The sequence below is a fragment of the Lucilia cuprina genome, chromosome 2 (genome assembly GCF_022045245.1).
Source record: "Lucilia cuprina isolate Lc7/37 chromosome 2, ASM2204524v1, whole genome shotgun sequence".
NCBI classification, from domain to species: Eukaryota; Metazoa; Arthropoda; class Insecta; order Diptera; family Calliphoridae; genus Lucilia; species Lucilia cuprina.
Window position 1 is genome coordinate 38,219,131 of NC_060950.1, and position 10,981 is coordinate 38,230,111.

The following is a 10,981-nucleotide window of genomic DNA, read 5'->3' on the forward strand; positions in this document are numbered from 1 at the left end:
AAAAACAAAAAAATATAAATACTCCATTTTTTAGCGTGAACGCGAAAAAAAATAAAAATAAATAATGCAGAAATTTTGTTAAGTTCAGTGATGTTTTATGTTTTGTCCAGTCATGTTTAGTTTTAATTATTCATTGTTAAACTTAAATGAGTTATTGAATTTAAAGTTCATAGAAAAATAGTGTTATTAATATAATGTGAATCTTAAGTAATAAAAAACAATATGACAGTGTTGTGTTAAAAGTCAACTGTTAATAAACATTTAATAAGGTTTTGTTAATTGGCGAAGTTTATTAAATATATACCATAAAAGTAATTATATAAATTAAATTAAAAAGTAAGTTGTCATATTTTACATTAAAATACTATTTTAGGAATAAGTTAACAACTCTAAATGGCTTCCATTTCCATTATTAAAATTATTAAACGAAGTCTAATATCTTAATTGGTTTAGGAGTTATAAGCATTTAAAGACTTTTTCAAGTTGTAGGTTTCGTCTTTCATTTGATGAACATTGCATTTTTAACCTATTTAGATTTATTTGAGTTAAATCTTATCTTTCAATATTTTTTAAACTATTGGCGCGTTTAGGTCCTGTTTCTAGATTACGTATGATCACTTTGAGCTAAAATTTTATTTGTATTTCATTATCGTAACAAAAACAAAATACATTAAAATTTTTACTTAAAGTATTTAATACTAATGTTTTATACATAAATTATATAAGATATTTATTATTGAAATCAAATATTTTTAAACCCATCTTTTTTAAATAATACGATTTTATTAATTTTCATATAGCTTTGGATTTAATTATTCTAATTATAGGTACTTTTTTAGTTATTAACACCAGGTCTTTCTATGACCTATCATATGATACTAATATTCTAAATATTGAGCATGCCGTTCCCAGCTAATATTGTACCCCCTATTAAAATACTTCTAACCGAATTAAAATATAAAAAAGGGATCTGGTAAGTTATATATGTCTTATTTCATCACGCGGTTCCATTAAAAATGTCGATTATTTGCAGAAAATGTAAAAAATGGATCTTACAGTTTAAATTTTGGTGGTAAATGTATTGGACATAAGAGAATCCTATTTTATTGCTTCCTAAAGTATAAGAGGTAATTTCAATAAATACAAAAGTATATATTATTAATTATAACATTATATTTATTTATTTTGTTGAAGGATTAATGCGTTCCAAAATATAACTCTTACAATTTGATGGATTATAAAAATATTTTAGAGTCCAACGTTTTACAATTTTTGGAAGTATACCAGTCAGCAGTTGGAATATTAATACAGATTTCCTGAAAATTATCTTATTATAAGGTAATTATTCTAAATTTTTGATACATATGTACATTAGACCGACTCACTCTGTATGGAAAGCAAAAACGTGTTTTTGTTACCCCTCTCAAAATGTCCCTTGCTTTGTTTTATGATGATTCCCAAAATATTTTAAATCTAGAGATGACCTTTCGTGAGCTGGACCAAATTAAAAAAGGTATTTTGGAATTATTTTTTTTAAATTTTTGTTTGTTTTGAAACAAAATATCCAATACGGGGTATCGTGTAAAAGATATTTTAAAGCCGCGTCCAATGATGTATTAATCATAAATAACTGTATGCTTATAATTGTCATATTCCAAAATATTTAAAATTGTTAGGTTTTTCACTAAAAAAATAAAATATATGCACAATTTTGCTAATTTTTCGCACCACTAGACTTGGCTTCAAAAAACCTTTCAACTGATACCACATACTATATATATTGTTTCAGAAATATTGTATAATTTAAAACAAAATAACTAAAAAGGGACTTTTTTGTAACCGGTTCAGCTCACGAACTGCCATCGAGAGACTAGAAATATTTTGGGAACCATTATAAAACAGAACAAAGATTTTTTGAAGCTGGGTTAAAATATTTAATTTAACATGAAGAATCGTGTTCCCATACGATATTTTCTTTAAAACTGTCCAGCTCACGAATGGACAACACTTAACAGAAAATATTTTGCGTAACATCATATTACATAAGAGCAAATATTATGAGGGGGGTAACTCAAGCACCATTTTTTGTGAGTCGGTCTAATGTACATATATTACTTTTTTGTTAAATCAATTATTTTTTCTACTATTTTAATTTTAATTATTTCAATAAAAACTATAAAATTTCATTTTATTTAGATTTATTTTTATAGATTTTATTTTGGAAGACGAGAACTCATCTTCTAGAAGAAGAGAAAACTCATCTTCTAGAAGACAAGAATACTCTTCTTCTAGAAGAAGAGAAAACTCTTCTTCTAGAAGAGAAAATTCATCTTCTAGAAGATAAGATGATAAGATGATAAGAAGATAAGATAGTTACATCTAGAAGAGTCTTTGGCAATACCTTACTTCCAAGAGTCATCTAGAAGTTTCTTCTGCGGGTCTTCCAGAAGTATCTTCCACGTTACTCTTAGACGTTCCCCAGCTCGGCATCAGTTCTTCCCGACTGGTGACAAGAATTCTTATACTTCCGCAACATCGCTGGCGAGCTTTTAGCACGTTTGGAAGTTTCACACGGGTTACTTCCGCAATAGAAAATGTTTGTAGGGACACATTGTAATATTATTTCGACCGATTTTATACAACTACGTTGGCATTGTATGCGTGGTAAAAAGCTTTTATACACTTACACTTCTAAAGAAAATTTTACTAATACATATGTAGAGTTAGTTTTTTTTGACAGCTGAGTTAGGTTTTTTCCGGGAGAGTTGGCCTTCTACGCAGCGTTTAAATATGCAGCACTAGCACCACCTCTCTTCTATATGTCTATAAAATAAATATGAAACTTTATCATTTTTGTATCACTTTGCTACTAAAAATTGCAGTCATATATATTCGTATTAATATAAAAATTGCAACTCGTGTTTGCAATTTCTAGTAGCAGGCAGACATAATTGCAGGTCAACACACATATATTTTTGTGCTTTAGCAGCGCACACTCAAATTTGTTAAACTAATATGCAGAGTATTGATGTTATTTTTGTTTGCGTTTAGTTTTTCCTAGCAGCAATGTAACTTTATTTTGGTTTTGCTACTGCCAGTTGTAGTTTTATTTATTATTTTTTGGCAATATTGATGCAGCAATTTGTAGGTATGTATGTAAATACACTGACAGTTTTATGACATTTCATGAGCTTAAATTCAGTATTACACTTCACATTTGTACGCATTTAAGTATGTATGTATGTCGATATTAATATGTATATTTATTATCATCGATATATCAATGATATTCGACCTATAATATCCTGTACTGATTGACATATTAATTATTAAAATATAGTTTAAATATTCTCATAATTTCTGTATGACATAATACAGAAAAAATACTACATTGATATTTGTTTGTTTTTTTCCTTAATGTATTACAAAATATTATTAACTACATTTCTTCAAAAAAAATTATATAATAATCTTCCACATTTTAGCAGTGTGATTTGAATATTTTGTAAAGTAAGCTCATTAGAATTCAACAAAAAATATTTTAATTATGTGTGTTCACCCTGTTTTATACAAGGTGATTATAAATTTATTAATTTCTACAAAAAAATATTTAAAACTATCATTAGGTTATAAAATTGTTAGCAGTATAACCATATAATCTTACAACTACATTGCTCAAAAATGTTTATTTATTCCCAATAAGCAAAAACCTATTCTAATTTCATACATAGCCTTTGATAACAAATTTGAAAAATTTTGTTTTCAAATGGAAAATTATGGCCATAGAATAGGTATACATAGAACTGAAACTGAGCATGACAGAACCTAAGTCTGCTGTCAAAAACCTAAGTCGTGAGAATGTATTAGTTAAAAATGTGTGGTTGTATTTGTGTAAAAAAATATAATTCACCACTGCTTCTCTTGGTTGGATGAATAGTATTAAAAAAAAGTAATTTTAATTTTTGTGTAAATTTTTCAGGTTTTTTTAGGCAAATTATATAAAATATGAGCATGCATTCAATACTTAAAATTAATGTAATCTATATTTTTATTTTTTTATATCTTTTAATAACTAATTATGTTAAAATGCACGAAATTTTTAATACTTAAAAAATTATAAAATCCAACTCTGTGCAGTTAATATGGTGTATTTATTTTAACAATTAAATACACCACATTTCATATATTGTCAAAACGAAAATACAAAAACGTTACAGAAATTTTAAAAAATTATTTAAATCTGAAAAAGAATAAATATTTTGTTAATTTATTAACTTGGTTTACAAAATAAACATCTTTTTGAGCTGCATTAATAAGTCAAAATAGTAATAATCTAATAAATTTACATTATTTGAATAATATTAAAATTGTAACCGGAAAATCACATACGATTTTAACAATTTTTTATAATACATAATTTTGGCTTTCAAAAGAAAAATTTAGGAAAATGCCACGATATTGTGTAATGGGATGTTCAACATACTTAAAGTTATTTAAGTTCCCTAGAGAAGTTGAAAGGTATGTGTCCAAAAAATAAACAAATTCAAAAAGTTGGAAAACACCAATAATTGGTAAAGTACTAATATGGGTATTGATCTTGATAAATTTGTACACGTAAACATAACTTGGTTCCTACTAGCTATTGTAATGAATTCTTATGATTATGGATTATATTAAATAAATCGTATTAAAATGTATATTGTTTCATAGTTAGTTTTTATTTTGCATTAAAATTTAACTAAGAATTTGTGATTAGATGTAAATAATCAAGTGAATTAATTACCAAAATGAGAATATTCCAAGTGTTTTAAGGTCTGGAATTGAAAGGATGTAGTTTCCTATCACTTTTGAAAGGATCTGCATATTTAATGAATGTGTTATTAGTTATGTCCACATACATACATACATACATATGTATATACATATACATTTAATGTACATGATTACACAGATATAATTTGTAATTTATTTTATAGAAGGAGTCAATGGATTCAAAAACTGAATATTCAAACTCCAATAGAGACAATGTATGCTTGCTCAAACCATTTTTCTCAAGTTATGTTTTCTAACAAAAATTTAACTCAAGTTGCAATTCCCGACATGAATTTACCGGCCGAAGACCCTATACCCAATAAAAAACTTTGTATTGAAAGTATCATTGATATTAATAGAAAAAATCTTAAATGTAATTGTTGTTATAGTTTTAATACTTATATAAAAAGCTTAGAAGAAAGAATTGGAACACTAGTTTTAGAAAATAACAATTTAAAAATATTAAATGCAAAAATACAACAAGAAAATAATACATTACATAATGAAATTATAAAAGTTTCAAAAAATTGTACACATGCAGAACAATTTATAAAAAATGAAAATTTAAAAGAAAAGAATAGAAAGTTACAACAGGAAAATACAAAATTAAATGAACAAATTTTAGAAGACAAAGTTAAAATTTTAGAAGAATACTTGGAAAAATTAAGTCCAAATTTGAAAATTACAATAAAAAATGCAATAGAAAACGCGGACAGACAACCGAACGGTAAGAGATATGAAGAGATATTAAAACAGTGGCTTTGGGAGCATATTTTCTATCACCAATGTGCTATAGAAGTCTACAGACGGACATGGACTAGCCAAGTCCGAGAAGATTACTTGAGTTTGTTTCGGACTGGCCAAATACACCCGGACTTAAGAAGACTCACCTAAATTTATTAGAAATGAGGACGAAAGATTTCACGGACAAACAAAAGCATGTTTCCATTTCATGTGACGAAATGTCATTAAAAATACACATGCATTATGACAGAAAAAATGATAAAATTATAGGTTTGGAAGATTATGGCTCCGAAAACAGGACATCGAATGCAGCCACTAGTGTAATGGTTTTTATGGCCCAAGGAATAGGTGGTCAAGCTTGGAAACAACCAATTTGCTACTATTTTGTAAATAATAGTTGTAAAGCTCAATTAATAAAAAAAATATCTAATTGAGGTAATAAGTGGTTTACAAAGCATTGGTCTTAAGCCAGTGCAATTTGTAAGCGACCAGGGAACAAACTTTATGAATTTATCTAAATTGTTAAATGTTTCAATTGAATCTCCATATTTTTTTGTTAATTCTCAAAAAATATTTTTAATGTATGATGCACCTCATTTAATAAAAAGCACCAGAAATTGTTTACTAAATTCAAAAAATAATGTTTATTTTCAAGGACATATTGTTAGTTGGAAAGATATAGAGTATTTTTATAATATTGACTCTTCTTTACCCGTTAGATGTGCTCCTAAACTTTCTGAAAGTCATATAAGGCCCCACAAACTACAGAGCATGAAGGTTCGCTTAGCAACCCAGGTTTTTAGTAAAACGGTAGTATCTGGAATGAATACATTGTATTCATCAGGTCTCATGGATACATCGAAGGCTCCAACTATGACTAATACATCTGAATATCTTTTACTATTTAATAACTTATATGATGTTCATAACAGTTCAGATCCAAGAAAGCAATTTGGAAAGGAATTGTTCACAGGGTCTGAAAGTCAATTGTCTGTTTTACGCGATTCTAGTGAAAAGATTAAAACAATACAAATAATAGATAAGAATGGTCATGGTTTGATAAATTATCAACAAGGCGATTATGTCAGGACCATTTGGAGCACTTTTTTGGCCAAATTCGTAGGGGATCAGGAAATGCTAATAGCGTAACAGCGACAATGTTTACGTCTTTGTTTAAAAAACGATGGGGGATTAATTACGTAAACGTTGTAAAAGAAGGTAATTGTGAAATACATGAAGAGGATGAAACGTCTCAAACTATTTCGAATAGTGTAATAGAAAAGACAATTTCAGACGTATATGATGAGTTAGAAGATGATTCGCAATCGGTTCGTACTTCTGAAGAATCTTTACCGGTGGAATTTTTGGATGAAACCACTTTTATGGAGGAGAATGCTTTTACATATTTCTGTGGCTACTTATATAAAAAATCAAATTCATTACATAATTGCAGTGCACCATTGCCAATGTTTACAGAATTTTCATTTTATGATAAATATTGTTTCACACAAGCAAAGGAGTTCGAAAAAAACAATCTTATACGTCCACCAGAAAATTTTGTTTTATATGTAAAGCAACTGGATTCTATGTTCACAAAACATTTCGATTCATATTGCCATGTAGCTAGAGTAGCTAAATTATTATACACTCATCTTAAATGCATTCCTCCGTACAAGTGTTGTCCAAATGTGAATAGTGAAGAATTTGTATATTTGTTTATAAGAACTCGAATATATTTCGTTTTGAAATTTTTTAATAGAGACTCTACAGTTCCAAATTTAAAAAGTAAATTTTTAAAAATTTCGCACAACTAATAATTTATTAACAATATTATAAAATTATATTTCGATAGTTTTCTGTATATGCCTTTATTTTTAAAAAATATATTTTATTTATTTTAGTTTTATTATATATGTATATGTATACTGGTTAGTGGTAAAATAACTTCATTTAAATAGTTTCTAAATATACCAGAAGTACTAAAAAATTGCGATATCAATTTCGAATCTCCTAACAGTTCTTAAATTGCATTTTCTATAACATAAATTTAAATAATTTGAGATTCATCCTTTTCCTGTTTTAAACAATTATAGATTTTTTCAATATTTAACTAGTAAACACCCCATAATTTCATAAACACACAAATAAACACCGTTGGCGTTTCCTGATCCCCTTTGTATTTGACAATTGTTTTGACATAATTGCTTTGTTATAATTTCTCAATTTTTTTTATCATCTCCAGAGTCGTTAAGTAATGATTTTCAAAGACGTTGAATAACTCCTAACCAAATTGCTTTTTTAAATTGAAATGAACTATTAAGGAGTACTAGAGTAGTATTAAATAGTAAGAGATATTGTTGATGTTATCGTTGGGGCCTTCCACGTACCCATGAGACCAAATAAATTCAATGTATTTACTCCAAATCCGACCGTTTTACTAAGAACCTGTGTCGATAAGTGAAAATTTAGGTCTGTAGTTTGCTGGGCTTTATATGACTGTCTTAGGAGCACATATTTTTATAATTATCTTAGGAGCACATCTGATTTTTAGCAATAAAGGTAGATTTTTAAATTCAGGCGTGTATCTCTTCTAAAACATAATGTTATTACAAATTCATGTATATATTATATAACTGCGGCCGGCATTATAAATGTACAGTTTGTTCTCTGATTTATTACAAACATTGCTTAAAGTCCAATGGTTTGTAAATCATTAAATTATTTTGATTTAATATATTTTTATTATTTGTTCATTACAATTATTATTTACATAATACTGGTCTGGTTGTTTTTCTTGATGTCAGTTATACCTAGGGATGCAACATCGCTCATAAAAACATCGATGTTTGTATGATAAACATCGATGTTAAAAAACATCGCTAATGTGAACGATACATCGATGTTTTTTCCGATGTTTTAATTTGGCCATTATTTAATTTTTAAAATCAATATACATTAAATATTTCGGATTTAATGAAAAAATATTATTTATTTCAATTACAATCTAATAATTTTGTAATAGAGTTAAGGAAAAGCAGCTTTGATAATCTGGTCCCTAGAAGCCTATTTCTGTCCTGAGTAATGGTTGCTCCTGCTTCCGAAAACAAACGCTCGCTTGGCACAGAGGTTGCAACTATGGGGAGATATAGCATTGCATCTTTGAAAGTTTAGGAAACAGAGATTTCATATCCTCCCAAATCTCAATAGCGTCACTTTTTATTGGTGTAACTGGAGATGACAGGTACATACATCTGTACTTCCGTTTCACTGATAGTGTCTGTTACAGCTGTGGAAGATGATTTATTTTTCATATTTTTGTGTGTTGATTGTTTGTGGTATTTCCAGATATCAAATTCTGAATTATCCTTGTCATCATCAGATGTATCATTATATTAGTTTTTTTTATCAATTCAAAAAAAAGCACAGGCACATATTAAAACAACGATGTCGATGTTTTTTGGTTTTGACGCCGATGTATCGTTTATAAAAACATCGATGTTAACATCGATGTTTATGAACAAAACATCGATGTTTTCTAAATATCGATGTATCGTTTGCATCCCTAGTTATACCTTGGACTTAAAAATCGTACACATTTCTGGATCGATGTTTTGTTTTCATTGCCTCACTCTTCATTTTTAATAAAAAGTTTTAACACAACTTCTTAACAAATACAAACAGTGATTGCAGTACGCATTCGTTGCTATATTGTACCAATTCTATTTTGTCTTCATTTCGTCTAAAATGGTAACAACTGACTTCAGCACTGAACTATTGCATTAAATTAACTTAAACTTAGACTGCTAAATACGAACTTTTACAAATACTTTCTATTGCATTTTTTAATTCCCAAATCCGAATGAATTAAATGTATTCAGATAATATATTTTAAAGTAATATCACATCAGGAACTTTGTAAATACATACAATTTTACCTAATTTTTGTTCTTAAATCAACCAAATTCAATTAACTTTTAAAATATAAAAATAAATATTCTTTTATATTCTTACTTTTTCGTTTTCATTATATTTCATTTTGTTAACTTTATGTGAGTTATTATTTTCTCTTTTTTAATTGTTGTTATTTTTTATTATATCTGTTCATAATATAATATTTAATATTTAATTAATCTCACTCTAAACATACTGATTTTAGCATTCTTTAATCCGTTATACATTATTTTATAATTCTTTATTAATTAAATTTTACTATATTAGGGTCTTATTCATAAGCTTTTAGCCTTTAGAATTTAGTAACTTAAAATAACACATCATTGTTCCTTTTACATTAACTAATTGTTACTAACTAATATGATAACTTTTTAATTTCTCATTTATATCAACAAATTTATACCTTATCTTCAGTAATTGATTTCATATGTTATTCGTTTTATTAACAAGTATTAATTCTTATTATATTTTTTGTTTGTATCATAAAAAATATTTTTTGAAAATAAATTTAATTTTCCTGTTTACATGTTTGCATAACTGAAAGTATTTTATTTTTGTATGCACCGTATGTAGACTTTTTTGTACCTGCTGGAATAAATGCTTTAAAAATTTCGTAAATCGTTCTATTTGAACTTATGTATGTCTTTATGAATTTGTCCTTTTATTATTTGCGAACATCATATGCTCATTTCTTAGAATTTCGCAGAACTTTATCATATCGCTCATTTACTATAAGACTGGCATAATTGGGGTTTTGGAACTGAGAATTAAAAAATATATGCAATACTAAAGTCTTTAATATAGTTGCATATGTTGAAAAATGTTTATTTTTTGTTGAATAGTTTATTTTAATGATTTGTTTAAAATTAATTTAAGAAATAGTAAATTATCATAAAACATTCAAATCCGATTTTCTCAATACGATGTTTTTGAGTTATTAGATATTAATTATGAACACCAGATTTAAAAAGAGTAAATATTTGTTTTAACAAACAAAAAGGGTAGACAGGCCTTCATCAAGTCTCGAAGGGTTATTTTGATTTATTTAATACTTGTACATGTGTAGAATCTCGTCGCCAGTTGTGAGTGTAAAACATTTTTTTGAAGGTGACCTTATATGCGATTTATTATCAAATGTGGTCTGATGTTCGCCATGCTTTACAATACCTAAAATTATCTTGTGCAAGATTTTATCGCCTAATCACATTTTTATGACTGTTTAAGTTGTTTGCAAGTGGTCCATTTGTATGGAGCCGAGAAAAATACATTATTCTATCGATATTTGTTTTCATGTGTAATCTTCCCTCCTTTTAGCAACATAAACTTTTCCAGCATCATAGACTTACGATACTTTTCTTAAATAATAATAATTTTAAATTTTGTTTAGTTAGTTAGTTAGGAGAACAGCTCATTTGTTCGATAAAAAATAATTTCAATCCTTTATAGCATATTAAGAAACTGATACGTGTGGAAA